The sequence below is a fragment of the Pseudorasbora parva genome, chromosome 8, assembly GCF_024679245.1.
Source record: "Pseudorasbora parva isolate DD20220531a chromosome 8, ASM2467924v1, whole genome shotgun sequence".
In the NCBI taxonomy this organism is placed as follows: Eukaryota; Metazoa; Chordata; class Actinopteri; order Cypriniformes; family Gobionidae; genus Pseudorasbora; species Pseudorasbora parva.
The window spans coordinates 6,714,327-6,742,170 of record NC_090179.1 but is presented as its reverse complement, the minus strand read 5'-3'; the positions used below and the strand labels follow the sequence as shown (position 1 = coordinate 6,742,170).

The following is a 27,844-nucleotide window of genomic DNA, read 5'->3' as shown; positions in this document are numbered from 1 at the left end:
AGTTTCCCTGTCACACAGAGCCCTCGCTCGCTTTCCTCGTTACCTCCGGGCTGACTGCGGTTGTGCTGTCTACAAGCCGAGACCTGAGTTTGAACTTTACTCTACAACTGTAGCTCTGAGTTTCACTTTGAGAACTTTAAAAATATATATATATTGAACTCTCTAGCCTGATTTCCTGAGTGACATTATTTCTCCGCATCTGCTGCCTGATTCATGACACTTTGGCGTCAATGAGCACTTTTAAAGCCTTGATCTGTGAGCTGTTAAAGGAAGAATCAAATTCCAAATGTTTTTTTTTTTAACGTGTATTGCTATTGTGGTGTTTTGCCAACTTCTGTGGCTACTTATCTTGGCCAGGTCACTTCTGAAAAATACATTTTTAATTTTGGAAAGTTTTTACCATGGTAAAATAAAGGACAATAATCCAGAAATTACTACAGCGTAGACCCAAGGACCACAACAATTAGACAAGCTATCGGGACAGATCCTCGGCAAAGGATGCTTGTCGACTAGGTCCTCTGTACAGCCAACTATGAACCATGCAGGACCAGCTAGGAGTGCAACATAGTTTTTAACAATGCACAAGCTTTCATGTGCTGTGCTCTATGAATGTAGCCTATGATTGTGTGTTTTTATGTGAATAAATGCCTCAACACAACTTGATGTTTAATGTAAAAAAATAAATAAAGAAGTGATCTGATCCGAGGCTTGTGGGTGATCATAGCCCAGTTTCAGACCCTCAGTCAAAAGATATGGGTACCAGATTTTCTCAAATTTCATTATCAATTAAATTATTGAACAAGAAGTGATGAATTGTGTGTGGGCGAGGGTAAATTGATGGGTAACGTGTACAATTAGTGTTGTGCAATGTGTGTGCACTTTTTTTTTGCCTGTGGAGGAAATGTAATTGGACAGTGGATTGTTGTGTTTGACCTGCTCTCTTGATTGCCTAAGACACATTTCTCCTAAGGGAGATAATAAACAGAATTATAATAATATTATTATTAATAATAATGAACCCTTTCATGCATGTCGTCCACTACAGTGGACAGATGTTTTTCAAATGTCCTCTCTATTGTTGTTGTTATTTAATGTTCATATGTGTATTCAAACTATTTGGTCTTATTAAATGTTTTAAAAGTATGTTGTTTTTTCCAGACCAAACAATGAGTTTTATTGAATCACTTTTTATACCGTTGATGCATGATACTCCCTCAAAATAAAATATATTGGGGGAAAAAATTATTATTGGCATGATTTTTCACTTGTTTAAAAGTAAAAGCAAATATAAAAAGATATATTACTTTGTGATTCAATAATGCATTCTTGAAAGGGTTAAATCTGTTCCTCATATAAAGTGATCGATTTATCGATATAACGTGAATAATTTACATTAAAAGTTGTCTTTTTTGAAACACAGCTGGGCATGTAGACTACTTAAGTCCATTACAGATTTTAATTTTGAAATTCAACAAAATATTTTTTTATAATTTCATGACGAAACAATTCATGAAATCCAGGTAAGCCTATTAATAGGAAAACATGGACAACTTTTTGTTTCACGTCGTTATATTTTTGTAACCTCCTGACGGAGGACGGATTACTGTCGATTCAGGGACGAGAAGACGTGTTGTACTATCTATGATTGCATAACCATCACCCTTAACCCGATGCACTTTGAAATTGATTATTTCACGTTGCATGTGCACCATTACAAAACATCTTTTAGAAGCGTCCACTGTATCTCACCAGGTGGATATAATGGAAGTAAAACGTACACTGCATTATTCTACCACAACGTGAGATGAGGACACACTAGTTAATGGTTGAAAATACCACAAATAATCACTAAAGCTAAAAATATGACTGTATTTACCCACGAAAAAGAAACACAGTTACAAATATGTATGGTCTCCCCCTCCGCGGAATGGACTAGTCGAGCGTGAATGACGGAGGAGTGACATCAGGTTTCCGCATCGCGTGAATCTCTTGTCAGAGCTAAAGAGAGCAGGTAAGAACTTTTCTCAAACTTACTCGTCTTAAAACTATCTCTTAAAGTTGCTCTCAATGTAGAAGGCAACTTAAATCGATTGGATGATAAGGGACAATGATAATCGATGCACTTAGATGCCGCTGAAGCGGTGCAGTGGGTTAGTATTGTGTCTTTGGTTTAGTTTGTTGTTCTTCTATTTTACACAAACACATGTAAACAATCAAAAATACTCACACTACACATCGATTCAGAGTTTGTCCTACAGTTTAGATTTCACATGTGTACTTAACATTTTAGAATATGCTCATTTACGTTTAAATAAATAAAACACTCTTGTCTGGTTTAGTAGATTTAAGAAGTAGATTTCTACAATGTTAAAAGTAGGAAGTAAGTTAGCAGTACTAGTAACTTCTCCTCAAGGATTCACATTATGTTGATGATGCATAAAGTTAACTTGTTTTAAAAAGAAAAGAAATGTATATATTTAGTGCAATTTCACATAGTTCATGAATTAACTTGCCATTTCATTAAAAATACTATGAATTTACTTAAATACAATACTTATGTGTCCAAAATATAAGCACAAAAATGTCTGTTGTAGTGCACTTTATTTTCCTTATTTTCTTATAGAGATAATTTGCATGTTGACTCCATTAATTTCTATCACTAGCCTATTAGTTGTTTGGTTGCATGAAAGCTTGTCGACTGTGAAATTCAGCTGGTCCATGTTCATCATGTTCCTGATGCTGACCAAGCTGATTTTTCCAACACGTGGTTTGACAGATTTGTCAAAAGGACTGTTCTCTCTCTCTGTCTCTTTTATTTTTTTTCATGATCAGAGCATGAATTATGAATTAATTGGTTAAGTCACGATCTCCTGCTTTATTATTAATATCGCTGTGTTTACTTTTCCTCAAAAGAGCACCTCAATTTGTAGTTTTAAAATCTGTAAGACAGTTAGCGTTTTCAGCCATGTGTACGGTCAGTGTTGCCAGATTGGAAATGTCCAAGTATCATACCATAAGCTCAAAAATATTGTATTTGGAAAGAAATTATCATATACGAGTCAAACGTACAGAATACAACTATTTATTTAGACCAACAACTGCTCTATAGACTCTGTCATCCTCTTCCCCTTCCTTTTAATTTTCAATACATTATTGCTAAACTATCAACCTTAGCTTGGAAACAACTGACCTAAGCGCTGTGGGCCGTGGCAGGACTGTTAACCCACGATGATTGGCCAAGAAGATTTAAAGGGATAGTTTTACCCAAAAATGAAAATGTGATGTTTATCTGCTGACCCCAAGGGCATCCTAGATGTCGGTGTGATTGTTTCTTCAGTGGAACGCAAATGAAGATTTTTAACTCAACCGTTGCTCGAGTAATGCATGTCAATGGGGTTTATTAATATAGCTCTATTGGGACGGGATTAGTTTAACATAAGGGAGAGGGGGGTAAAGTAATTTTTCCTCAGGACATCTGTAATATAATGGCCAATTTGCACGGGATAAGACATCTCAGTAAAGCTAGCAGAAGTGGGAGGAGTAACTCGCTTTACACACCACAGTATCCTCCTTGTTGTCATGTGTGTATGGCGTTGCTGTTATCATGTGAGCAAACACACAACATGAGCGCCAGTCTGAACTCATATATTTAACAGTAAGGTCCAGTCTAACTATTCTGATTGGATTGTGTTGGTAATAGACACTTTCCTAGAGCTAAAATAAGTGTTGTGCCTCTAATAAGTGCTTTTGATCTTCTTTTTGCTTTAAATGATATGCGGAAAATACTGGACGTTTGCCTCAGAGTTGTCCCTCCACCTACAACGCAACTGAATGCTTCTTCCATGCTCGCAAATCACGCTTTTTTTAAAGGACTTTTTAAACAGGAAATGACAGAATTTTACCATACATTTTTACAGCGGGTTTATTCAAATGCGATCAGTATTACCCAAGGTCATTTTTCCGTACCTTTTCACAGAAGGTAAAAGTCTCGGTAATCTTTACTGACATTGTCCGTAATGATTACCGAGATGGCACATCCGGACGGGACTAAAATCACAGAGAACCTCTGGTAATATTTACTTTACCCCCATCTCCCCATGTTAAACTATTCCAGTCCGAATAGGGCTTATAAGAGGAAAAAACACATAGACATACGAATCCATATTAAACCCTGTGGCTCGTGGCAGTTCAAAAGGAAAACTATAATGTATGGCAGAATAGCACATTTGAGAGTACTTCGACTCGGGGCAGTAAAAAGTCGCGCCTGAAAAATCCTCCTTTAAATCTCCCTCTCACTCTCTCATTTCTAGTGGTGTAACGGATCACAAAACTCACGGTTCGGATCACTGATCACGAGTCACGGATCGGATCAGAAAAATGGGGGAGAAGACTATTTTTATTTGCTTTCCATTTATTGTATGACATTTTTTGGTGTTAGCATAACCTACATGGTTATGGTTTTAACAAATATAAATAAATAACCAGCTGAATAAATCACATTTTACTCATTTGTTAAAGGGGGGGTGAAATGCTGTTTCATGCATACTGATCTTTTTACACTGTTAAAGACTTGGAATCCCATACTAAACATAGACAAAGTTTCAAAAGTTAAGGTGGACGTTTGATGGGAGTATTTCTTTGTCAAAAATACTACTTCCGGTTAGTCATAAGTTTCGGCAAGTTTTTTGAGATCATGCGTCCCCTTTGACGTTAATGGGGGCGGAATTTCCTTGTATGGGCCTTACGGACAATTCTACCGGAAGCGCGTGAGAGAGAGAGAGGGAGAGAGAGAGGGAGAGAGAGAGAGAGAGAGAGCGAAAGCAACAGCCTACGCCCATCAAAGCGCTGGCTTGTAGGATGCTGGACAGGTGACAATTACACATAGCACATAACAATGTCACCAAAAAAGTGGGTTTTTGGTTGCCAGACCAAGACAGTCCTGCACAGATTCGCCAAAAACCCCGCGTTAAGGCAACAGTGGATGTAATTTGCTTTTCCGGATCAGCAACTGAGTTGCGCGAATGTTTATATCTGTTCGCTGCATTTCGGTGCCGACTGTTTCATAAACAAGGCCCAGCTCGACGCCGGCTTTTCCCAATCGCCTAATGCTGAAGGATGGAGCAGTCCCAACGTTAGAAGGGTGAGTGAGACTGCTTTTAGTCCGCTTACTGTCTACACAAACCACGCGTAAACACACAAACACACGTGCACAACTGCACTTCCCACATGTACACCTTCAAAGACAAAAATACGACGATATAATTCAAGTATAAATATGTAAATAACACAAGCCGCTAAGCATATTATATAGTTAGTGTATAACTTGTACCACATACAGACGTCCTGCTCTAGTCGTTTTTGCTGCTGCTCCTGTTCAACTGCAGCCTCTGGGTCTGATTCCGGATCATAGATGTATGGCTGTATCTGATTAAAAGCCATATTTTTATTTTGAATAAAGTTTTTTTCCCGCTGTTAGGGATGACGCTCGACTCAACACACAGCACGCTGCTGCACACGTCATTATTTAGCTCCGCTCACACGACACGCCCCCACCCGCTCGGCTTTTTTCGGAAAGACTCGGAACAGCGCATCTTTCTTATATAATTATTTAAAAAAAAAAACTTTTCGGAGATATGCAGGATGCAATGCTACTCTATAGGTACTCAAGATTGACATGACACTGACTGAAACTGAGTGTTTCACCCCCCCTTTAAAGTGTAACATGTGAAAAATAACCTGTGATGTGAAAATGGGCCTGAGCATAAATGAAAAAAAAGAAAAAAAGATTAGGATGTCAAAATTCTCGGGGGAGAGAGAAGACCGCTCACGCCTGTTTAACACACAATCATTATTCATTATTGTTATTTAAAATCCAAAAGTTGGTATGGCTTGTCATCATTGCAATTCTCTTTGTAGGCCTATGCACTTTTATAGCTAATGTTTAAACACTACATTCAATCAATTCATTACTTTATATTTATATAGCATAGTATAGACTGTTAAAATAAACATTTAAAGGGGGGGTGAAATGCTGTTTCATGCATACTGAGCTTTTTACACCTTTAAAGACTTGGATTCCCATCCTAAACATAGACAAAGTTTCAAAAACTAATGTTGGACGTTTGATGGAGTATTTCTGTGTCAAAAATACTCCTTCCGGTTTCTCACAAGTTTCGGCGAGTTTTTTTCGAGTATGGGTCGGCTTGACGTTAATAGAGCGGAAGGTCCTTGTATGGGCCGTACGGGCTCTTCTCCCGGTAGGGTGCGCGCGCGCGTGACTAGAGCGAGAGAGAAAATGCACGCTGTAAACAGTCTCTCAGGTGCAGATCCAGTCGTCCGTGAACACTTATGTCGCGCCGCGCTCCACTTTATTCCTATGGGTGACGTCGAGCGACTTCAACGCTTCAGCACAGCATTCTGGGAAGGCAGCGCTGCATTTGAACCGATTTGAACGCAGAAATGACGGGAAGCTTCAAGGCATCGCTTCAGTCGCATCGCAAAAGTGGATCTCCACCGTTCACTGCTGTCAGGACTTCACCAAATCATACCAAAGAAGTGTGTTTTTGACAGAGCGGTCCTGCTTTGGAAGCAGCCGGTGAGTAAACATCAGTAAACGATACGATCGCGTGCTTCGTCATTCAAATGCGCTAACGGTTACTCCATTGCTGTTCTCTGTATAACGTTACACTATTCTGACTCTGACGTGCAAAACCGTTTTGCTTGCTAACTCTAAGGTCTAGACACATACAATAGTCCATAAACCGAATCATGTCCTCATAAACTGCACACAAAGGCCCCTAAATACAGTACATACCACAGAGACGGACGTCCTGATGTTGCCGTTTCTCCTGTTCAATTTATTTCAGCCTCCGGATCTGATTCTGGATCATATATCTATTAGCTGAGATCGATAGCATGGGTTTCTCCACGCTTGAGGACGTCACCGCTTTGCGCATTCGTCATTCTTTAGCTCCACCCACACGATACGCCTCCAGGCGCTCGTTTTTTTCCGGAAAGACTCGGTACAGCCCATATTTCTTTTATAAATATGATAAAACTAAAGACTTTTCGGAGATATGAAGGATGCAATACTACTCTATAGGTACTCAAGATTGACATGAGATTGACTGAAACTGAGTGTTTCACCCCCCCTTTAACAACTTACAATAGACAAACACAGCCAACTCGTTTTTTTCATTCATTAAAAAAAAAAAACTTTTTAAAATGAATCCTGCAGGTCATAAAGAACTTTGTTTTTCCACCTCCAAGAAAGGAATGCTCTCCATTATTTCACTTATTTCACAGAGTACACTTTACATTATACGCAATTACTAGAGTTTCGCATCAATACATGTTAGTTTTAATGCAGACAGCGCACTGTCCCTTTAATTCAGCGCGTTCAGCACAGCAAAATAGACTCGCTGCAGAAACGATCGCCGCACTTCGCACTGTCGGACCGACACTGCAGTGTGAAAACTGTAATCTGATAACATGGGTACGGAAAAAAGACGCACCGCAAACGGGCATCAGCAGGTGTCGCTTCAGATAGCCATGCTCGATGTAATGCCACTATCATACGGCTCTCTCATGCTGCCACAGTAACGTTACCTACTGTTACAGTTGTCCACCGCCCTCCTTCCGTCATCATTATATTTCACGGGGAAGCCAAAATGCTCTCATACATGCGATGTGAATGATGCGGGAGGCTTTTCAAGTTCTTCTGCGCCTCCGCTAGCCATTGTTGACTGATTATGCCTTCACGTGAACGACTGCTGTGTGTAGATTCACTAAAACTCGGCATTGAGTTTAAAGGAACAAAATTACTTAAAAAGCAATATCGGCATGAAACGGTCTTTTACTCTGCGATCGCTAAACAATTAAGATGAATCCGCAAGTTAAAAAAAGAAAAAAAGCACTATAAATCTGCGGGTCACGTGCGTGCCGACCCGTGGGTCATGATCCGTTCGGATCACGGATCAACTGCGATCCGTTGCACCCCTACTCATTTCTGTCAATAGGGGAGTGGGGAGATGTGAGGGAGGATTTTTCAGGCGTGACTTTTACTGCGCCGAGCCGAAGCACTCTCAAATGTGCTATTCCGCCATACATTATAGTTCTCCCTTAGAAAAGCACCACGTTTTATTTTATGTCATCATACTTGGTCGGTCAACTATTGGTGTAACTGTATTTAAATAGGGAAAACGTGGAGGTGTTTGGTACTTCTAACTTGATCTCTGTTTGGTACCATAGTGAATGAACTGGGCTTAGGGAGCTAAGCTAAATGCTATCAGATCATCACCGCGCGTCAGAGAGATTAATATGGAAGTAAAACTGTGCCACTGGATTTTGAATTCTAATTTTTAGCACTGAATTTTTTTACATCGAATTTTTAACACTGAATTTTATTTTGCATCTAAATCAGACTTTGAATTTTAAAAGCCATCGAATTTCTAGCTCTGTTTTTTTCTTGACTATGACATTTTTTCAACGTCTCAAAAAATTCAGTGTAAAAAAATTCAACGTCTCAAAAGATTCAGTGTAAAATAATTCAACGTCTCAAAAAATTCAGTGTAAAAATATTCAGAGTCAACATCCGGGTAACCAAGGAGAAGCAATCGATCCCTGTATCAAATCATCCAACATCCAGCCAATCATTTACGCTCCATTGGTCATGAGTAAACTCACTGAAGCGCCATCGTGTGTGTTCTGAGCCATGCTGCTGAAATTTTCACTTAAGGTGTTTTATGCAACCGGGCACTGGAGCTCACCTGAAGTGAACTTCCCCGCCAGTGCCGTTTCTAGTCATAGGCAAACTAGGCGGTCGCCTAGGGTGCCAACAGCTGGGCGGCGCCAGTGAGCCCCCGCCCCGACAAGATTTTTTAGTTATTTCATATATATTTTATTATTAATATTTCGTACTTTTGCTATTTCAAGGCATTATGATTAGTTGCGATTATTAGAGTGAAGTCGCCATGGTGATAGTGGCGCTGCTGTAATGAAATGAGATCATGTAGAGGGCGGCAGGGAACGTCGTCATCCGTGGCATTGTAACGCTTGTGTCCGAGTGAAAAATGCAGATAGCTCACTTAATGTAACTGGAGTGGATGCAAACACGGAGGCTATTAACATCAAACAGATCGCACTTTATTCCCCGCTGAACTCTCATCACAAACTCCCTTTCCGTCCACAGCATTACTTAATAAAACAAAATAACTGTTAGCAACAGAAAACAGAAAATAATCCCCACACATGGGAGCTCAAGACTCAGTGCGCACATTCACAAAATGCAGACTTCGTTTGCAGGGAGCGCTCGCAACTCTTAAAGGGGCCACACTATATTTCTACTCGTTACAGCGTGCTTTAGTTTCATCATCATGAAAAGGTCAAAGCCATCAGGGGCTCAGTATCGTAAAAAGAAAGCGAAATATACAGGTATAGCCTACTTATTGGTTACTTGTTCTCTACTTAGCTGGTCCCTCTATCATAAAGTTGAGCAAAACATTACACTGAATATTAGTACTGGACGGACCACACGCCATGCTCATTTCAGGTGCAGAACATTATAGCATAGTTCATTTGAATAATTTTTTTTTTACATCAGAGATAGCTGTTTAGTGTAAATTGATCAAGTAGGCTAATACTGTCATAACCATGGGCGTCACTAGGCCCTTTTTTATGAACTTATGCATCAGCCCCCCCTAAAAAAATATGTGATTAACCTTTAAAACATGAAACTGGCGCAAGGCTTCGGCTACGGCTTCATCCCGTCTTTTAGTCTTTGTGTCACTGTGTTCTTCAATCTGCAGCGGCACCGAGTGACATGGTTTTCAAGCTATTGTTATCTAATTTTTTGGCCTTCAGAACATCTTAAAATACACATATGTAGATCATAGAAATCAAATTTTTCTCGGGGGAGCATGCCCCCGAACCCCCCAACATCTGTGATCTCAGAGATAATAAACCTAGCTACATTATTCAATTAATGGATGTACAATATGCCCATGAAATAAGGTAGATATAATTACTTAATAAGTTGAAGTAAAAAAAAAAAAAAAGGGGGGGGGGGGGTGCAACATGAATCTCGCCTAGGGTGCCAGAAAGGCTAGAAACGGCCCTGTTCCCCGCCTTCCTGTTTCAGCATCACATGACCAATGGAGCGTAAATGATTGGCTGGATGTTGGATGATTTGATACAGGGATCGATTGCTTCTCCTTGGTTACCCGGATGTTGACTCTGAATATTTTTACACTGAATTTTTTGAGACGTTGAATTATTTTACACTGAATTTTTTGAGACGTTGAATTATTTTACACTGAATCTTTTGAGACGTTGAATTTTTTTACACTGAATTTTTTGAGACGTTGAATTTCTTTTTACACTGAATTTTTTTAAAACATTGAAAAAATGTCATAGTCAAAAAAAAAACAGAGCTAGAAATTCGATGGCTTTTAAAATTCAAAGTCTGATTTAGATGCAAAATAAAATTCAGTGTTAAAAATTCGATGTAAAAAAATTCAGTGCTAAAAATTAGAATTCAAAATCCAGTGGCACAGTTTTACTTCCATAGATTAAGAGCACGCACTGAGACGAGAGAGGTATGTTTCAACTCATCTTAGTTAAGGGAATAACAGTTTAATATGAAAAAGCGGTGGAGTATCCCTTTAAAACATGAAATGATCGGTTTCTGCGAGAAACCCACCTGTATTTGTTTTTGTTTGTTTTTTACCTCATATCAGACGAATCTCATCTAGTATTCCCAATGCCATGAATTCTGCCGGAGAAGGTAAAAACAACAGCGCGATCATAGCTACCTCATGCGACCGGTCCACGCAGGCTGATCACTGTGATGATATATGGGCACTTTGATCGCACCAGGTTTTGACCTTCTCCGGCGAAAGTAATGGCATCGGGAATTTTAGATGACAAGGTGAATGTGTGTGTGTGTGTGCATTAGCATTATCACACCTCACAAGAATTATTCCGCTCCTGCGGTTTACAGAGCTGAAGTGTGGACTCATTTTAGAGGTTAGATCGGGCTCAAAAAATCAAGCCCGACCCTACCCAAACCCGTGCACATTGTGTCCGAGCCCGGCCCGGCCCGACACCTTAACTTTAATTATGAGCCCGAGCCCGATTTAAACCCGACCTTTGTTCAATATGTGGGCGTTTTGACGAGAACGAGCCTGTAATGAGCAAAGCACAGCGAAGCGGACTGGTGAGACTCATGATAAAACTACATTTAGTTTTCAGTTTTCTCCTCAGCGACTGTACAGCAAATAACATTTTGTTGCAATATTTTCATGTTTAACACTTTGAAGCTGCTTTGAAACAATCATCATTGTAAAAGCGTTTAGGCTATAAATAACGCTGACTTGACTCCGCTCAATAATCCGCAGCGCGCGCTCATGATCCGCTCACCGGTAAACTGATGTTTACTCAAATCCAGCTCAGACATTTATCTGTAGCTTACTTTGTTGTAGCCATTAAACAATGTGTTTTTTCCTTCATATTTATGTTTAAATATTATAATATTATTTTTACATTTCATCTGATTATGATAAGTGAAAAGATGCGAGTGGGTCAGAAATGATTTTGGTGGTTATATTTAGTTTAATATTAAGTTTTGTTTTGTAGAAAGCATTTATTTCGTTTTGTTTAAATTGTATCTTCATTTTAATAAAGGTTTCTTGGGCCAATTGCCTGGATTTAATAAATAAAAAGCAAATAGCAGACAATCGCGAGGTGAAGTCGTGGGAGTGATTGCTTTCATTTCATCTCATGAACTGGAGCGCACGTCTCATAAATAAACAGAAACTCAGCAGCTACTCGCCTCACAAACATGAGAAATATGCGTATAGAAAACTTGAAATGTCCACTTTTAAAAGAAACGATTCGAAGATATTTAATTAAGCAAAGTGCAGTGTTCACGCGAGCAGCTCTTGACTCAGAGCGTTTCTGTTTATAATGCTGCGCTCCATCGCTGTGAGTTTAACGCGCATTTTTACACTAATCCTGACTTGTGCAACTTTGTAGCCTACACATTTGTTTCTTAGTTGTTGTATTAGTTCTTACTTTGCTAAATATGTATATATAATTTCTGATTATAGCATAGCTTTCTGCCCACCCAATTAGACTAGTAAAGTAGGCTAATGATTAAAAAAACAAACACTTGATCAAGGGCCCAGCCCTACCCGACCCGAGGATAGTGCAGGGAAATCTCAGCCCGACCCGGCCCGCGGGTCGGTTCGGGTCAGGTTCGGGCTCGGGCTCGGGTAGAGACTCTAAACTCTAACTAATTTTGGCTTCAGCTACAAAGAAGCCACTAAGGAAATCAACAAGAGTCATTTTGTTTCCACAATAGGCCAAGTTAAAATCCAGTACTCGGGAAACATTGAATCGGAGAGCTTTCACAGGAACTTTCTGTGTACTGTGAAGAAGATATACATAGTATAATATATATATATATCTTCTTCACAGTACACAGAGAGTTCCTGTATTAGTTTTTTTAGTATTAGCTTTTATAGTACACTCACGATTTTTTTTTTTTTTTTTTTTTTTTTTTTTTTTTTTACATAGGAGGTACAATTTTGTTCATTGGGGAGCAAAGCATATAACCGTATCTTTAAAGGTACACAATTGGTCCTTAGGGTACAATTATACCATTGTTTTCTTAATATTATTGCTGTGAAGGGTTGACATAGAAACCCAGTTGCTGTGGTGGTGAAATGGACTGTACAGGACTGAACATGGCAATGTTTGTAAGGAAAGTAGTGATGGTGTTTGCCATCGGGTGTTAAAGAAGGTTATTTTTCATTTTTGGTTTGGCTTATTTGTTTCAGTTAAATAACATTTAAGTAGAATATCCAAGACCCTATCATTGGAGAATGTTTCTTTTGGGGTGAGTAGTTAAATTAATGAATAATGCTTGAAACTAGAGAGAATGTGTTTGGGTTGCACCGGTGTAATGTTATACCGATGAGGGGCAATACTGGTATGTAATTTTATACTGGTTTAAAAGGGGGAACATTATGAATGATCAGTGGTAGACGAAGTACTTTAGTAAAAATATGTACTCGTTTTTAGTTTTACTCAAGTACTTTTTTTTTGTCATTCATGTTTGACATCATGAATTATTATGAATATTCAAGTAGTCAGCACTAGTCAGAAAGGAAGATTAAATTAAAAAACTTTTATTCTGTTACCAAAACTTGTCATACACTACCAAAACAATAAACATATTCAAATATCAATTTCATGTGTGCAAACAAATGAAAAAACAAAACATAACATTGTATTTAAAAATGAAGAAAAACTAAATGTGTTAAAAACAATACAAATACACATGTGACGTAGGGCAAAATGCATAACATTTTACAGCACTGTGTGATATTTTCCCCCATCTAGCGGTGTAAAGGTATATGACCCACAGTGAATTATAGTTTCTGTTCCTCTCAATTCTGATTTCGTTTTAACTCCTACGGTGGCCCATTTAGTCCAAGATTAAAATGGCTTCCAGTTCGACCTCGTCCGTGAGTCCGAGAAATCCTTTTTTTTTCTTTTTTTTGCATAAAACATAAAGAACGCCCTTTTACAACAGATTAATGTTTAATAACGCATTAACGCAAATTCATTTTAACGGCATTAAAGTTATTAACGCGCGATTAGCACAGCACGCATTTTCTGTTTGATCCGTGGCGTAGCTCGTATTTGGAGAAATCGAGATAAGCCATAGACATAAAGGGATGCAGCCCTTTATGAATGTGTACCAAAAGTGAAGTTATTGCCTATAAGCTACCATATTTAGACACCAGGTCGAAAGAAAAGTGCACCGAGCACATTCTCTGCAGTCCGAGCACGATGCGCAAATACACTGAAAGCTCACTCTCGCAACTCGCTCTTGTCCGAGGTAAATCATTAACACCATCGCCACTTACAGTAGGCTACATGTGTTTCATTGAACTAAATAGATTACAATTGTCTAAAACGAATGCACAGGTTACTTTTCTGAACAAGAGCGCTCCCAAGTCTGTGTTTCTCACTGTTTGCAACACATTAGGCGCACACGCACACACAAAATACTGGCAGTTCAATAGGGATCGCGCATCTCCTCTTAAAGGGGCCGCACTGTATTCCAGCTGGTGGAATATGGACCTCCTCCAGGTGTGGTACTGGTGCGCTGCCAGGTCCACATAACAGCTTTCCCACTACCATTTTTTCATACGAAGTCAAACTTTTCTGAACTAAACTGCCAGTGCAAAAACTCCCTTTATTTATATTCTTAAAATTAGGGCTGCACGATTAATCGAAATCGAACCGCAAAATGCGATTTGGCTTGTGTGCGATTATAAAAGCTAAAAGGCTGCGATTTTAATGAAATAAATAAATGCCCCGTGTGTTAGCGAAGAGCGGCTCTGTGATAAACGTTGCTCCGTCTGAAAGACTGCGAGTTTGAGTTGCTTATAACGTGCGTTTGAAAAAGCAACACGAGTCAACCATCTTCACAAACTAGTGAAGCGTTCATAAACATGTTCAACAAAAGGCAACGTTTAATAACATGTTTAACTCACTTCATATTCAGTCGAGTGTTTGTGAGCTGATGTGGCTTCTCATCACAGAATGAGGCAGACGATGCATTATTTTATAGTACTCTATACAGTGATGAAGTCTATGTCAATTAGCACTGCATTATAATATACTTTATTATTATGAAAATACCCTTGACGGCTTGAAGAAACTATATTTAGCTGCAGTCATGTTTATTGTTGTCATGTTTAATCAAAGCGTTTCTATCTTCTGTTTATTTATCCTACAGCCGTAGCTTTACATCAGGGATTTCCTAAAAACGAAATAAGAAGAAAAATAATACTTAATCAATTTTAAAACTTAATAAACTTAAAAATTAATACATTTATTGGACAATCCATGTTTTTCTTCAATGTACAGGATTTTTTTCCCCCACTGTGGATGCACAAGAGGTTCATATTTCATATTAAAGACATAGACTTTAAGAAATTGATATCACAGATGAACAACAGATTTTATATATATATATATGTATGTATGTATGTATGTATGTATGTATGTATGTATGTATGTATATATGTATATATATATGTATATATATATATATATATATATATATATATATATATATATATATATATATATATATATATATATATATATATATATATATATATATAATTATTTTTTTATTTTTTATTTTTTTACAATAACTCCTTAGACATAGACCTTTCTAATGTTTTAGTCAAATATGTTATTAATAGGTAACCCAGCAGTAGTTTTTTTGTAAATAAGTTTTCTGTAAAATATTACAATAATAATAATAGATTTTATTTATAAAGCACTTTACATTCCGATGAATCTCAAAGTGCAGTAATTTATTAATAATAATATAATATATATTATATATTAATCTTAATTATATATTATTAATTATATATTTTCCCCAAATCATGCAGCCCAACTTAAAATGAGAGAAATCACTGAAAAGAGACTTGAACGAGTTCTTTGATAAACATCTATGATCTTTGATACATGTCTAGTCTTCATGGTGTATTATTGAATAAGTTTGGTTTCACTAATAATACATTTGCATAAAGCATGCATATTTGTCCATATACCCATGTTGATTAGAGTATTAAAATCTTAATTCAAACCTAATTTAAGATACATTTACAGCTTATAAAAAATCGATTAATCGTGAGTTAAGTCATCATGAGTAAATATTGATTAAATCGACTGACAGCCCTAATTATTATTATTAAATAGTATAAAACGTATGCGTTACCGATATAGACATGGAAACAATTAAATGAAGACAAAAAGAAACCGCTGTCTCATTTCGAAGGCTGCGTTCTCCGGAGGTTGCATTTGTCATAAAGGCTGTTTCTTTTCAGTAAACGGACCACTACATTCCAAAGTCATAAAGGATTAGTTCACTTTAAAACAAAAACGTTCCCATGATTTACTAACCCTCAAGCCAGCCTAGGTGTATGACGAATCAGAACGCATATTTCAGTGCCTCATTTCGGTGCCAATTAAATTCAATTGTGCTTTTGTGCTTTGGCTATTGCCAGACGGACATTCTCAGTACTTGATATACACTCGCCTAAAGGATTATTAGGAACACCTGTTTAATTTCTCATTAATGCAATTATCAAATCAACCAATCACATGACGGTTGCTTCAGTGCATTTAGGGGTGTGGTCCTGGTAAGACAATCTCCTGAACTCCAAACTGAATGTCAGAATGGGAAAGAAAAGTTATTTAAGCAATTTTGAGCGTTGCATGGTTGTTGGTGCCAGACGGGCCGGTCTGAGTATTTCACAATCTGCTCATTTACTGGGATTTTCACACACAACCATTTCTAGGGTTTACAAAGAATGGTGTGAGAAGGGAAACACATCCAGTATACAGCAGTCCTGTGGGCGAAAATGCCTTGTTGATGCTCGAGGCCAGAGGAGAATGGGCCGACTGATTCAAGCTGATAGAAGAGCAACTTTGACTGAAATAACCACTCGTTACAACCGAGGTATGCAGCAAAGCATTTGTGAAGCCACAACACGCACAACCTTGAGGCGGATGGGCTACAACAGCAGAAGACCCCACCGGTACCACTCATCTTCACTACAAATAGGAAAAAGAGGCGACAATTTGCACAAGCTCACCAAAATGGACCGTTGAAGACCAAATGAAGAAAATGTTGCCTGGTTTGATGTGTCACGATTTCTGTTGAGACATTCAGATGGTAGAGTCAGAATTTGGCGTAAACAGAATGAGAACATGGATCCATCATGCCTTGTTACCACTGTGCAGGCTGGTGGTGGTGGTGTAATGGTGTGGGGGATGTTTTCTTGGACCACTTTAGGCCCCTTAGTGCCAATTGGGCATCGCTTAAATGCCACGGCCTACTTGAGTAATGTTTCTGACCATGTCCATCCCTTTATGACCACCATGTACCCATCCTCTGATGGCTACTTCCAGCAGGATAATGCACCATGTCACAAAGCTCGAATCATTTCAAATTAGTTTCTTGAACATGACAATGAGTTCACTGCACTAAAATGGCCGCCACAGTCACCAGATCTCAACCCAATAGAGCATCTTTGGGATGCGGTGGAACGGGAGCTTCGTGCCCTGGATGTGCATCCCACAAATCTCCATCAACTGCAAGATGCTATCCTATCAATATGGGCCAACATTTCTAAAGAATGCTTTCAGCAGCTTGTTGAATCAATGCCACGTAGAATTAAGGCAGTTCTGAAGGCGAAAGGGGGTCAAACACAGTATTAGTATGGTGCTCCTAATAATCCTTTAGATGAGTGTATATGACAACTATTCAGTGTTTTTAACATAATGTTTATTTTAGGTTTCAGACTTTTAAATACACAGCAAAACAAGTACTAGCAAAACAATAAATTTATAGTGTGTTAAATACTCACTGACTTCTATAGAAGTGGCTATAACAATCCATTCAAATATAAATTGACTATATGTCTTGTTTATATCAGATACACATTATATAGTTTACTCCATTCCCCTCCCAGTTCACCAGGGACTTAGGTGTCATGTAATTCATGAAACGTGGATGAATTGACGTGATGTAAATACGACAGATCTGATTCGCTGAAATGTGGCACAAACTAACCTGGCGGTGCCCATCGCGCATTATAGATCAACATGATCATTATAATGTTTTTTAAAATGATAACACATTTAATTGCACATTTTTATTGGAAGGCTGAACATGGTCCACATGTGTGACCACAAATAACTATGTACAAGACCAGGGTTTGCTTGTTAAAATAAAATAAGATAAAATAAAATATTTTAAAAAATTGGGGGGTGGATTAACAACACCAGCACAGCTCCAGGATTCCCACTGCTCCTCCTTCATAACGTTCAGAAGCAATCAGTACGGGTGGCATATTGTGTCATCGAGAGTTTTGTAACAAATTCAGTCCAAGCCTTAAGTGTTTTTGGTTTGGCTTTTTTTAATTCTCGTTGTGGTGAGTTCTAACAGGGCAATGTATTTAAGTTCTATAAGCCACAATTTGGCTGCTGGAATTGTAGGCTCATGACAAATCTTGAAGATTATCTTTTTGGCCTCGGTTAGAGCAGTGTGAAGAATCCTACGCTGGCTAACAGTCAGATCAAGATCAGCATCATCATTCAACAAACAGAGACTGGGGTGCTTAAGGATAACCTTGTCACATAATTCTGTCACAACTCAAAATACCTCATCCCAGAAGTTACAATATGTTGGCTCTCATAAAACATGTGCATAGGTACCCACAGTCTTTGAATTACAGAGTGAGCAGAAGAGGGTAGGCAAGGGCTTCTTTTTGTGCAAGCCTTATGGATCAGTTTATAGTGTATTAACTGATAGATAAGATTTTTTTGACATCATTGGAATAGTGTCCCATATCCAGTCCCAATTCAGTTTGCAAGGAGCCAATTCTTTTTCCCATATTGCAGTGATAGGAAGCATACCACAGCCGTGATTGAGCGGTCTGTTTTAATTGAATGACACTGCTCCTCTTTTTTTGGTTGTCATACTCTCATTAAGATAGTGATAGGTAACTGTTCTCACGTCATGTGCAGTTAAAGCCGCACTTGGTAACTTTTGCTCTCGGGGTCCCCCTACAGTTTGGAAAAAATAATGTCCTCAACTACCGTCGTAAGCTCTGTCATCCTACAACAGGGGATGCCATCGCGCGTGCATTTGTTGACATGACAGCGCAGCGGGTTGTAAAGATATATCCAGTGGTGCGGGGCGGGCCAAATAACTTCATAAAAGCGTCCCGCGGGTCGGTGCAGCACTAACAGTTCCCCTGAACACTGCAGGAGGAGTTCACATGCAGGTGTTCTTCTGGCGGCGCGTGTGAAATGTCTTCATCCCAGGTTCAGTCAGTGGCTTATGTTTCAGCGTGTCATATGAATATCATTTCATGGGTTTTATTTTTTTCAAACGCCAAAAAATCGCGATGCTCACGTTTACAAGCCAGCGTCATTATAGTAGTCTATTGGTTAGCGTTTTACAGAATCTATATGATGCTTCAGTTCAATGTTTGAGTGGTAGCTCACCGTAACAAGCAGGACGGCATCGGTCGGGCACGCCTCCTTCAGCTCACGCCAACGAGCAAACGCTGGTCACATGTTGATCCTCGTCCTGCCTTTAATCACAGCACTTTCTCGTTTACTCTTATTGCTTTCCTCCAACAAAACCTTTTCTTTCTTATTTTGGAAAAGAGCGGTCTGTGTTGCTTCGGACATGACTATATTATCCGACGAGCAAAGTTGGGCTCGCACGTCCGAATGTAAGGAAGTGTGTGTGTTGGTGGAAGTGACGTATATGCTGTAAAGCAGTCGAATTTTGTAGTTCTTTTTGTTCTCGGGTTACTACCCGAAACCCGAAGTTTAAAAGTACGATTAAAAACGATACAGACCCCATCAGGCTATGGCAGACGTGTCATTTAAAGGGTCATGAAACCCCCCTGTTGCAGTGGTGTTTTTTCACACCTTCGATTTGAAAAGGCTTGTTAAAAGGGGAGTGGTCGACTGTGAAAAGGTGAGATGGGTATTGTGTGGAAAGAGGGAATGGTTTGCATAAATAGGGGAGTGTCATTATGTGCATTAAGATTAGCGATACCAACAGCAGCAGTTAAATGCTAGGAATGTATTTTTATTTTTAAATGCTTTAAATAAAATGCTTGGAGTTGCATTAATGGAGTTGGAGTTCGCCTACATTAATCAGGGAGATAATGTGGTGCTGCCGAATTGCCTGGGCTAAGGGCTCTAATGAAACGGCAAATAGGAATGGTGTTAGAGTCAAGTCAGCTTTATTTATATAGCGCTTTTACAATGCCGATTGGGTAACACTTTACTTGAAGGGGTGTGCATAAGACTGACATGACACCTTCATAATCATGACATGACACTTGTCATGAATATGAAGGAGTTTTTATGCATGTTTATGACAACTGTCATTAAGTGTCATTCGCTTAATTATGTCATTTTTAATGCAATGATGACATTTCGGAGTTGTCTTTGTTATGACAACTTGACATAAACCAATACATCATAACCTGTCAGTGTCTTTGTCATGACAACTTGACATTACTAAGACAACATAACCTGTCATAAACAGACATGAAATGACATAGCAGATTAATTATCAAATTTAAGAAACTACTTAGCTTTTTGGATTTACATTACATTAGTTGCTAGGCAACGTGGGGGAGAGGATGCTGGCGTTGTCTGTTCACCGCTTCTCCACCCACAAATCATGTTAACTTTACTATTAAATTTAGATTTTATTCTATTTTCTTATGTTTGTGACTAGTCTAACAGAGCTACTATTGGGACTGTTGCTGATTGCTGGCAGCCACTGAGAGGACGTTGTTTGCCATTTTTTCACCGCTTCTTCTGTTTTTGTTTGAATTTGCGGTTGGTTTTGGTTTGAAGGACATTTGATGTTGCTCGCTGCGGCTGCTCTCTCTTCTGGGTGTCGGCTGCTCACTGGTGGTCTCCCTCGGGCTTGAACTGCATGGTGGCTGAAGTTTGCACCAGGCTAGCGTCAGGCCATCCTTAAAAATATTTTGGTTTGCAGTAACAGTACAATTTTTAAAAAAAAGGGTCGGTAGGTAGGTCTATTTTTTTTTTTTTTTAATTTTAATACAAAAAAAAAGTAAATTTTTGGTGATGGTGATTATGTAGGTATGAATTTAAACAAATTGGCATATCGTGACATCACTGACTGGGTCTTCAAGCCGTGCCTTCGGGCGCATAGGCTAATTGCAGGCTATATAGACCACAAACAAATTGAAATATTTGTCAAAAACATGTTTATTGTATAAATTTCAGGTGCATTCTTTATGAAAAGGGTCCAACCACCAGCTAGCTGTCATTGACTCAAAGCTGTCAACCCTCCCTTTTTTTCCGGGTTTCTCACGTATTTTAGCTCTTCTCCCGCTGTCTTCCCGTTTTAGTATTTTCCCGTGATATGTTTCTTATTTTTACGCTCGATTGTGTTAACTCAGAACATGCAACTATCTGTGTCTGTCTCTGAAGTGGCTTGCACTTCTTGCCAGACCAACGCATCTGGTGATATAGACTAGTGCATTTGAATATTAAAAAGCAAAAAGTTGTTTTTATGAATTCAATTAATTAAGTAGCTATAACCAGCTATTCAACTAAGAGCAGTGAGTGAGTCCTTATCTTTTGTTTGACAGACAGCAGTAAAGGCTAATGCCCCTTTAAGACCTAATACAGAGATATTCATCGTCTTTCTCAACTGTATAAAGTTCTCTTAAGGCATATACAGACTGTCTGATGGATACTCATCAAGATCGACATGTTGACATACTTTTTGTGAGTTTATCCGTTCAAACGCAAGACTTGAAAGAACTCAATATTTGCGCGCTGTGAGACGTGCGCGCGCTGCGCACAGAGACAGATCTTCTCTCACTGCAGTTCTCATTCGCGTCTTCTGACGAATATACTGAGTGATAATGGCGAAAATGACTGGTCATACGGCAGCACTCGCATGCATTGAACACAGTTTACAAAGATAGACCGTTTTGCCCACGTTTTCTTTTATTATCGCTGTTGTAGTGCACGTGTATCCATCGACAGAACCATACATAAAGCATTATTTTTCAAGTTACAACCAGTGCCGCCGCTCCCACCACGCGCTGGGGTCGAGCAGAACACACGCTACCCATAGCAAAGCGTTATGACAACGACATTTCAGACTGACAGAGACAAGATAAACGGCTTTTCCACCAGTTGTTACTGTTTTGTACACGTTGTTATATTAATTATAATTCAAAATCTGTTTTATTCGCCACAATATAGTAATGATAAATGTTGAGAGGGGCACTTTTGATTCATTTTCAAAAAGGGCAGGGCTCAAAGCCCTCCCCTCTGCAGTGCACTTGCCTGGTGTGTGTAACGTGTCCATGGTCCTGACTCCTGTCACACAATGCGGCGAAATCTCCGACAGGGCTTTAACAGTCTAACGTTACAGTGAATGAGAGTATGAGCCGAGCCGAAACGAACGCACGTGCAGGCCATAGTGTGACATCCGTTAACCATAGTGTAAACATAGATGACGTCACGGGTTTTTCTATAAACGAAAGAACGTAGCCTTCGTTTCTATGGCCCAGGCAATTTATAGATTTATAATACTTACTAAAATATAATTCATATTATTTTATTACTGTTGTATTAGTTGTTTGAAAAGTAAAAAAAGAAATTGGTCGCTCTTAAAGCCAATTTACAACCGGCAAGTCGGTCGGACTAAAAGGGAAAAAAAATAAAAAATTGAGTCGGCCCTAAATTGACAGGGTCGGTCGGGTTACGGCAAACAAGAATATTTTTAAGGATGGCCTCATCAGCGTCCGGCATGATGTTGAGATGTAATTTTTACTTGTTATTCATGTATTGTTATTTTTTCCCTTTGTTGCACTTTGAGATACTTCGGAATGAAAAGTGCGTTATAAATAAAATCTATTACTATTATTATTATTATTAAACTGTCATGTGGTTGGTTTTGACGTTGGCTGTCATTAGGCTATTATAATGTCATGATATTTTTATAAATTTAATTTGTCATTTACATGTCATTAAGTGTCAATACTCTGTCAAATTATTTCATAACATTGTCATGAATATATTTCTTGACCTAAACTACAGTGGTACAAGTTGAATTTGTCATTAACATGTCAATACTCTGTCAAATTATTTTATAACAGTGTCATGAATATTTAGCTTGACCTGAAATATGGCATCATAGAGGAAATCGTACAGAGTCATTAAAAACTATTAATATAACTCAAAATGATAGCGTGGCATAGACATATACACCTATATGATGATGTATATGGTGGCACCACTGGTTATGTGTACGCTGTAACAGTTGTTGACAGAGCCTCAGTCAGGTTAGTTTGTTTAGGTGTTTAATGTCAATTTAGTTTGCAGTAAGTAAAAACAATTCACAACAACGTTATTTTGGGTTTAATATACTTTATTTAAACTTTCGCTCACTCTTTAACGAATAGTTTGAGTTTATTCTTACCATTCCGTTTGTTATGGTGGAGTCTCGTGTGCTGGTGCACCGTCATAAGGGGTCCGGGCGGAAACGTTGGCCCTATATATAATGTTCCGGCCTTGGCTCTAGCCACAACCATTCCTTGTTCAGCCCGGGGTGGGGCTCTAAAGACTATTTCTCTTATTTTTATACACCGGAAGATAATTTATAAAGTGAAGTCATTTGACAAAGTGTTATTTTTCTGTGTTTGTTTATGTGTGTATATGATGTTGATATATATATGTTTATTTTGTGTAATGGCCATTATTTGTGTACGTGTTTTCCCCTTTTTGCGTTAATTGGTGCTGGTCACCTGTGTATAAATTCATGCCTTGTGTTTTTAAGAGTCAGTTCTGTGAGAGGGCAGGTCTTAAAAATTAAATGATTGATTTTATTTCTCGAACTCCTTTTTATATTTTTAAGACATTTGAAATTGTCTATTATCTAACCTTCTGTTGAAGCTGGTGGAGGAAACTTAAAAAATAAAATAAAACATTATGAACTGAAAAATATTAATGATGCTGTTATTAAAAAAATAATTTGACAGCGTATTAACACCTAATTGCATTTTAATGACAAATTAAACTTGTGCCACTGAAAAAAATGTATGACATTATAATGGCCTCAGTCAACATCAAAACCAACCACATAACAGTTTAAGGTTAACCCTATAAGCTAAGTACGTTTCTTAAATTTGATAATCTGTTATGTCATGTTTATGACAGGTTATGTTGTCTTAGTAATGTCAAGTTGTCATGACAAAGACACTGACAGGTTATGATGTATTGTTTATGTCAAGTTGTCATAACAAAGACAACTCCGAAATGTCATCATTGCATTAAAAATGACATAATTAAGCGAATGACACTTAATGACAGTTGTCATAAAGATGCATAAAACTCTTTCATATTCATAACACGTGTCATGTCATGATTATGAAGGTGTCATGTCAGTCTTATGCACACCCCTTCAAGTAAAGTGTTACCGACGAGGGTTTCAAAGCAGCTTCACAGTGTTAAACAGGACAATATTACAAACTTGGATTGAAATTTTTTGTGTTCCAAACCGAGCAAGTCAAGCCAAAGGGGACAGTGGCAAGAAACTAGGGATGCACAAAATTGGATTTTTGCCGATATCCGATGCCAATATATGTTTATTTTTTCCCTTTGTTTGGAAACACCATTTTGAGCAAAAACTTTTTTTTTTCATTCTGGTTTCAGATTTCTGAGGTCTCCTTACTAAAAGGATTCTTGTTGAAGATAGATAAATGTTAATAAAGTTGTTTTTATGATAATAGTATATTAAAAGCCCTGAAAATAACTAATAAAGCCAGTCATTTTCCCCCCCAGATCCAACTGTAACCTAAATATTGTATTTTTGGATTTAACGTTTGTGCACATGAAGTGGGGGTGGCATGACATCCGTTGATGCTGTCTTTCAATTCTACAATTATTGTAGAGCTTATTTCTGTATTCTACTTTTCATTGTATTACTGTAACAACAGCACCCCCACTACATATATAAATATATAGCGGCCCGGGGTGAGGGCACTAGGACCTGGAGGAGCTTCTGCTGCTGTGGAGGCTGCTGCACGCTAGAGAGTGGAGAGATGCGATTGGGCTTGTTTTGGGCTAGTTTTGTTGTAAAAACGTGGAAAATCTGCTGCTGACGGTCATGTCCTTCTGTATGGGCATTCAGAAATTCAAGGCAGCATTTAAAAACAGTCAATATAAATCACTGTACATGCAATGTATTTTCTTGTTTTCACTTGAAGAATGACTGCAGTGCTGAAATGGTCTCATCACTGTAGCACTCCTTGCACACGTGAGTTATTGCAGGCGCATATCAACACGTTATCATATCGGCAAGGCAAATCGCAATAATTTTTTTCATATCGGGTGATGCCGATTTTATATTTTAAGCGTTTATCGGCCGATTCCGATGTCGTGCATCCCTACAAGGAACCAAATCTCCATCAGGGCATGATGGAGAAAAATAAACCTTGGGAGAAACCAGACTCAGTCAGGGTGCCAGTTCTCCTCTGGCCCATTAACACACAGTGTGTGATTATCATTCTGGCAACCTTCGTTAATCGGGTCGGGAGAGTTTATGGTTTTCATGTTATCTGTAGCAAAACTTTTCTTAAGAAATCCTGTCTGGTCAGTGCCAATTAGGAAGCTGCAGACTGTTCCCAAACCATGGGCTAGAACTTTAGCATATAACTTGACAGCCGTACCCATTAGTTAAATTGGCCTGTAGCTAGAGCAGCACAGGAGATCTTTGCCTTGGCGCAGAGAAATAAGAGCGGTGTTCTGGTCTCTATGGAAACAACCTGTATCATTTATGAAGTTGAGGAGGAGTGGTCCAATCAGATCCAGATACAGCTCCCGGGGTAAACCATCCAGACCAGGAGCCTTACCCTTATTCATAGGGTGCGTCTCAATCAGCTCCCTAGTTTACTAGTCAGGGCACTGATCAGAGAGTCAGGCCCATTGACTTATGTCCTGATCAGTGCCCTGACTAGTGAACTAGGGAGCTGATTGAGACGCAGGGATAGTCTCTTAAGTCTCCTTCAGTTCTTTTAATTCTATTGGAGAATCAAGAATCTAAATTTAAAAGAATTTCAATGACTGGTTGTTCATTTGCTCCCACCTCTGATCTGTAAATATGCTCATAAAATTCCTTAAAGGGGGGTGAGATTCCATCTCATGTCAATCTTGAGTACCTATAGAGTAGTATTGCATCCTTCATATCTCCGAAAAGTCTTTAGTTTTATGATATTTATAAAAGAAATATAGGCTGTACCGAGTCTTTCCGGAAAAAAACGAGCGGCTGGAGGCGTATCGTGTGGGCGGAGCTAAAGAATGACGAGCGTGCACAAAGTGGTGACGTCCTCAAGCGTGGAGAAGAAAACGCTACTCTAAATAAACCATGGCTATCAATTAGATTCAACTAATGGGGGTGGGGGGACGCTGCATATACTGTCAATTAGATATTTTTTATATAATTATTTTTTTTGTCTGTCTTTTGAAAGTCTAGGCAATCAAAAAGTTCTTCTGAAGAGATCACTTTATATGATAAAGCTTTTAAGCTTTTTCTCATATATAAACATTGATCAATTACTATTAAAACTCACAAATATTTGCTAACTCAATGTATTTTTTTACAACGTGGTAATTGTGTTGCAATAGTTTACACACAGCACAAGTAAGCTTGATTTCGAATGGTAAATTGAATTTAAAAAGATGATAAACAGTAATAAAATAAGAACAAATAAACATATTACAAACAATAGCACAAATAAATAAAATAGAAGAAAAGATATAAATGAAAAAGACTGCTTTATTTTTTCAGATAGGTCTAAGATTCAGGTAAGAAACTGAATAAAAAACACAAAGTGGCTAATTAAATTTAAAATAACATTGGATAATGTTTTTTGCAAAAAATGAAATAGTTTCATATAAAACCATTAAAGTTACACACGTTGATCAGTCAAGAACAGTGTTTGTTTGTCTTTTTGTAGTTTAACTTTGAATAACTGCGGTCCCTTTAAGAACTGCCGCACTCGTGGATCCTGAACACTTCCTGTTACTCATTCTTCATTTCTCCCTGAATTGTTTACGACTGTGTTTACATTAATACTCTTCAAAATGTGCACTGAGAATTTGGTTGAGTGTATTTGACCAATAATAAGCTGGAAAAAGAAGCAAATATTTGCACTTGTATGTCAGAGGGGGATTTATAACGATGTGTGTGTGTTTACGCTTCATAAATTAACTAACGTTATACACGATCGTGTCGTTTACTGATGTTTACTTTATGCCACGATAGCCAACAGCACAGAGATTTGAAGCAGTTTTACTCACCGGCTGCTTCCAAAGCAGAACCGAACCTTTATCGCTGGGACCGCTCCGTCAAAAACACACTTCTTTAGTAACTGTTGATTTGGTAAAGTCCTGACAGCAGTGACCGCGGAGATCCACTTTTGCGATGCGACTGAAGCGATGTTGTGAAGCTTCCCGTCATTTCTGCGTTCAAATCGGTTCAAATGCAGCGCTGCCTTCCCAGAATGCTGTGCTGAAGCGTTGAAGTCGCTCGACGTCACCCATAGGAATAAAGTGGAGCGCGGCGCGCGACTATAACGACAGAAGTGTTCACGGACGACTGGATCTGCAGCTGAGCGAGTGTTTATGGGCGTGCATTTCCTCTCTCGCTCTAGTCACGCGCGCGCGCACCCTACCGGGAGAAGAGCCCGTACGGCCCATACAAGGACCTTCCACTCTGTCGACGTCAAGCCGACCCATTACTCGAAAAAAACTCTCCGAATCTTGTGAGAAACCGGAAGGAGTATTTTTGACACAGAAATACTCCATCAAACGTCCAACATTAGTTTTTGAAACTTTGTCTATGTTTAGGATGGGAATCCAAGTCTTTAACAGTGTAAAGAGCTCAGTATGCATGAAACAGCATTTCACCCCCCCTTTAAATATCTTGTTTACATTGCCCGGAGCTGTGTGAAGAACCCTTAATGGCAATTATTGGGCCTCATTGCGTGACAGCCTTAACGCCATTAGTTTACCTGGGTGCTCTTCGTAGTTTTGTTTGGGACGGTATATCAAAAATTCTACCCTTAGTAGAATCGCCTTATAATAGTTTTTAAATTCCCCACGATTCTGCTTTTCTTGTTCCATAAACGTTTTTTTTTTTAGATCCTTCTCTACATCTTCC

The 27,844-nt window shown here is 38.7% G+C and overlaps 1 protein-coding gene across 1 annotated transcript in view; it reads left to right on the top strand.

The window, feature by feature from the left end:
- The first annotated feature begins 1,890 nt into the window (after window positions 1–1,890).
- porb (P450 (cytochrome) oxidoreductase b) overlaps window positions 1,891–27,844 on the top strand; it is a 96,538-nt gene continuing 70,584 nt past the window's right edge. Inside the window, exon 1 of the mRNA XM_067450009.1 lies at window positions 1,891–2,011. The gene's annotated coding sequence lies outside the window, so the exon portion shown is untranslated. The remainder of the gene's footprint in view (window positions 2,012–27,844) is intronic.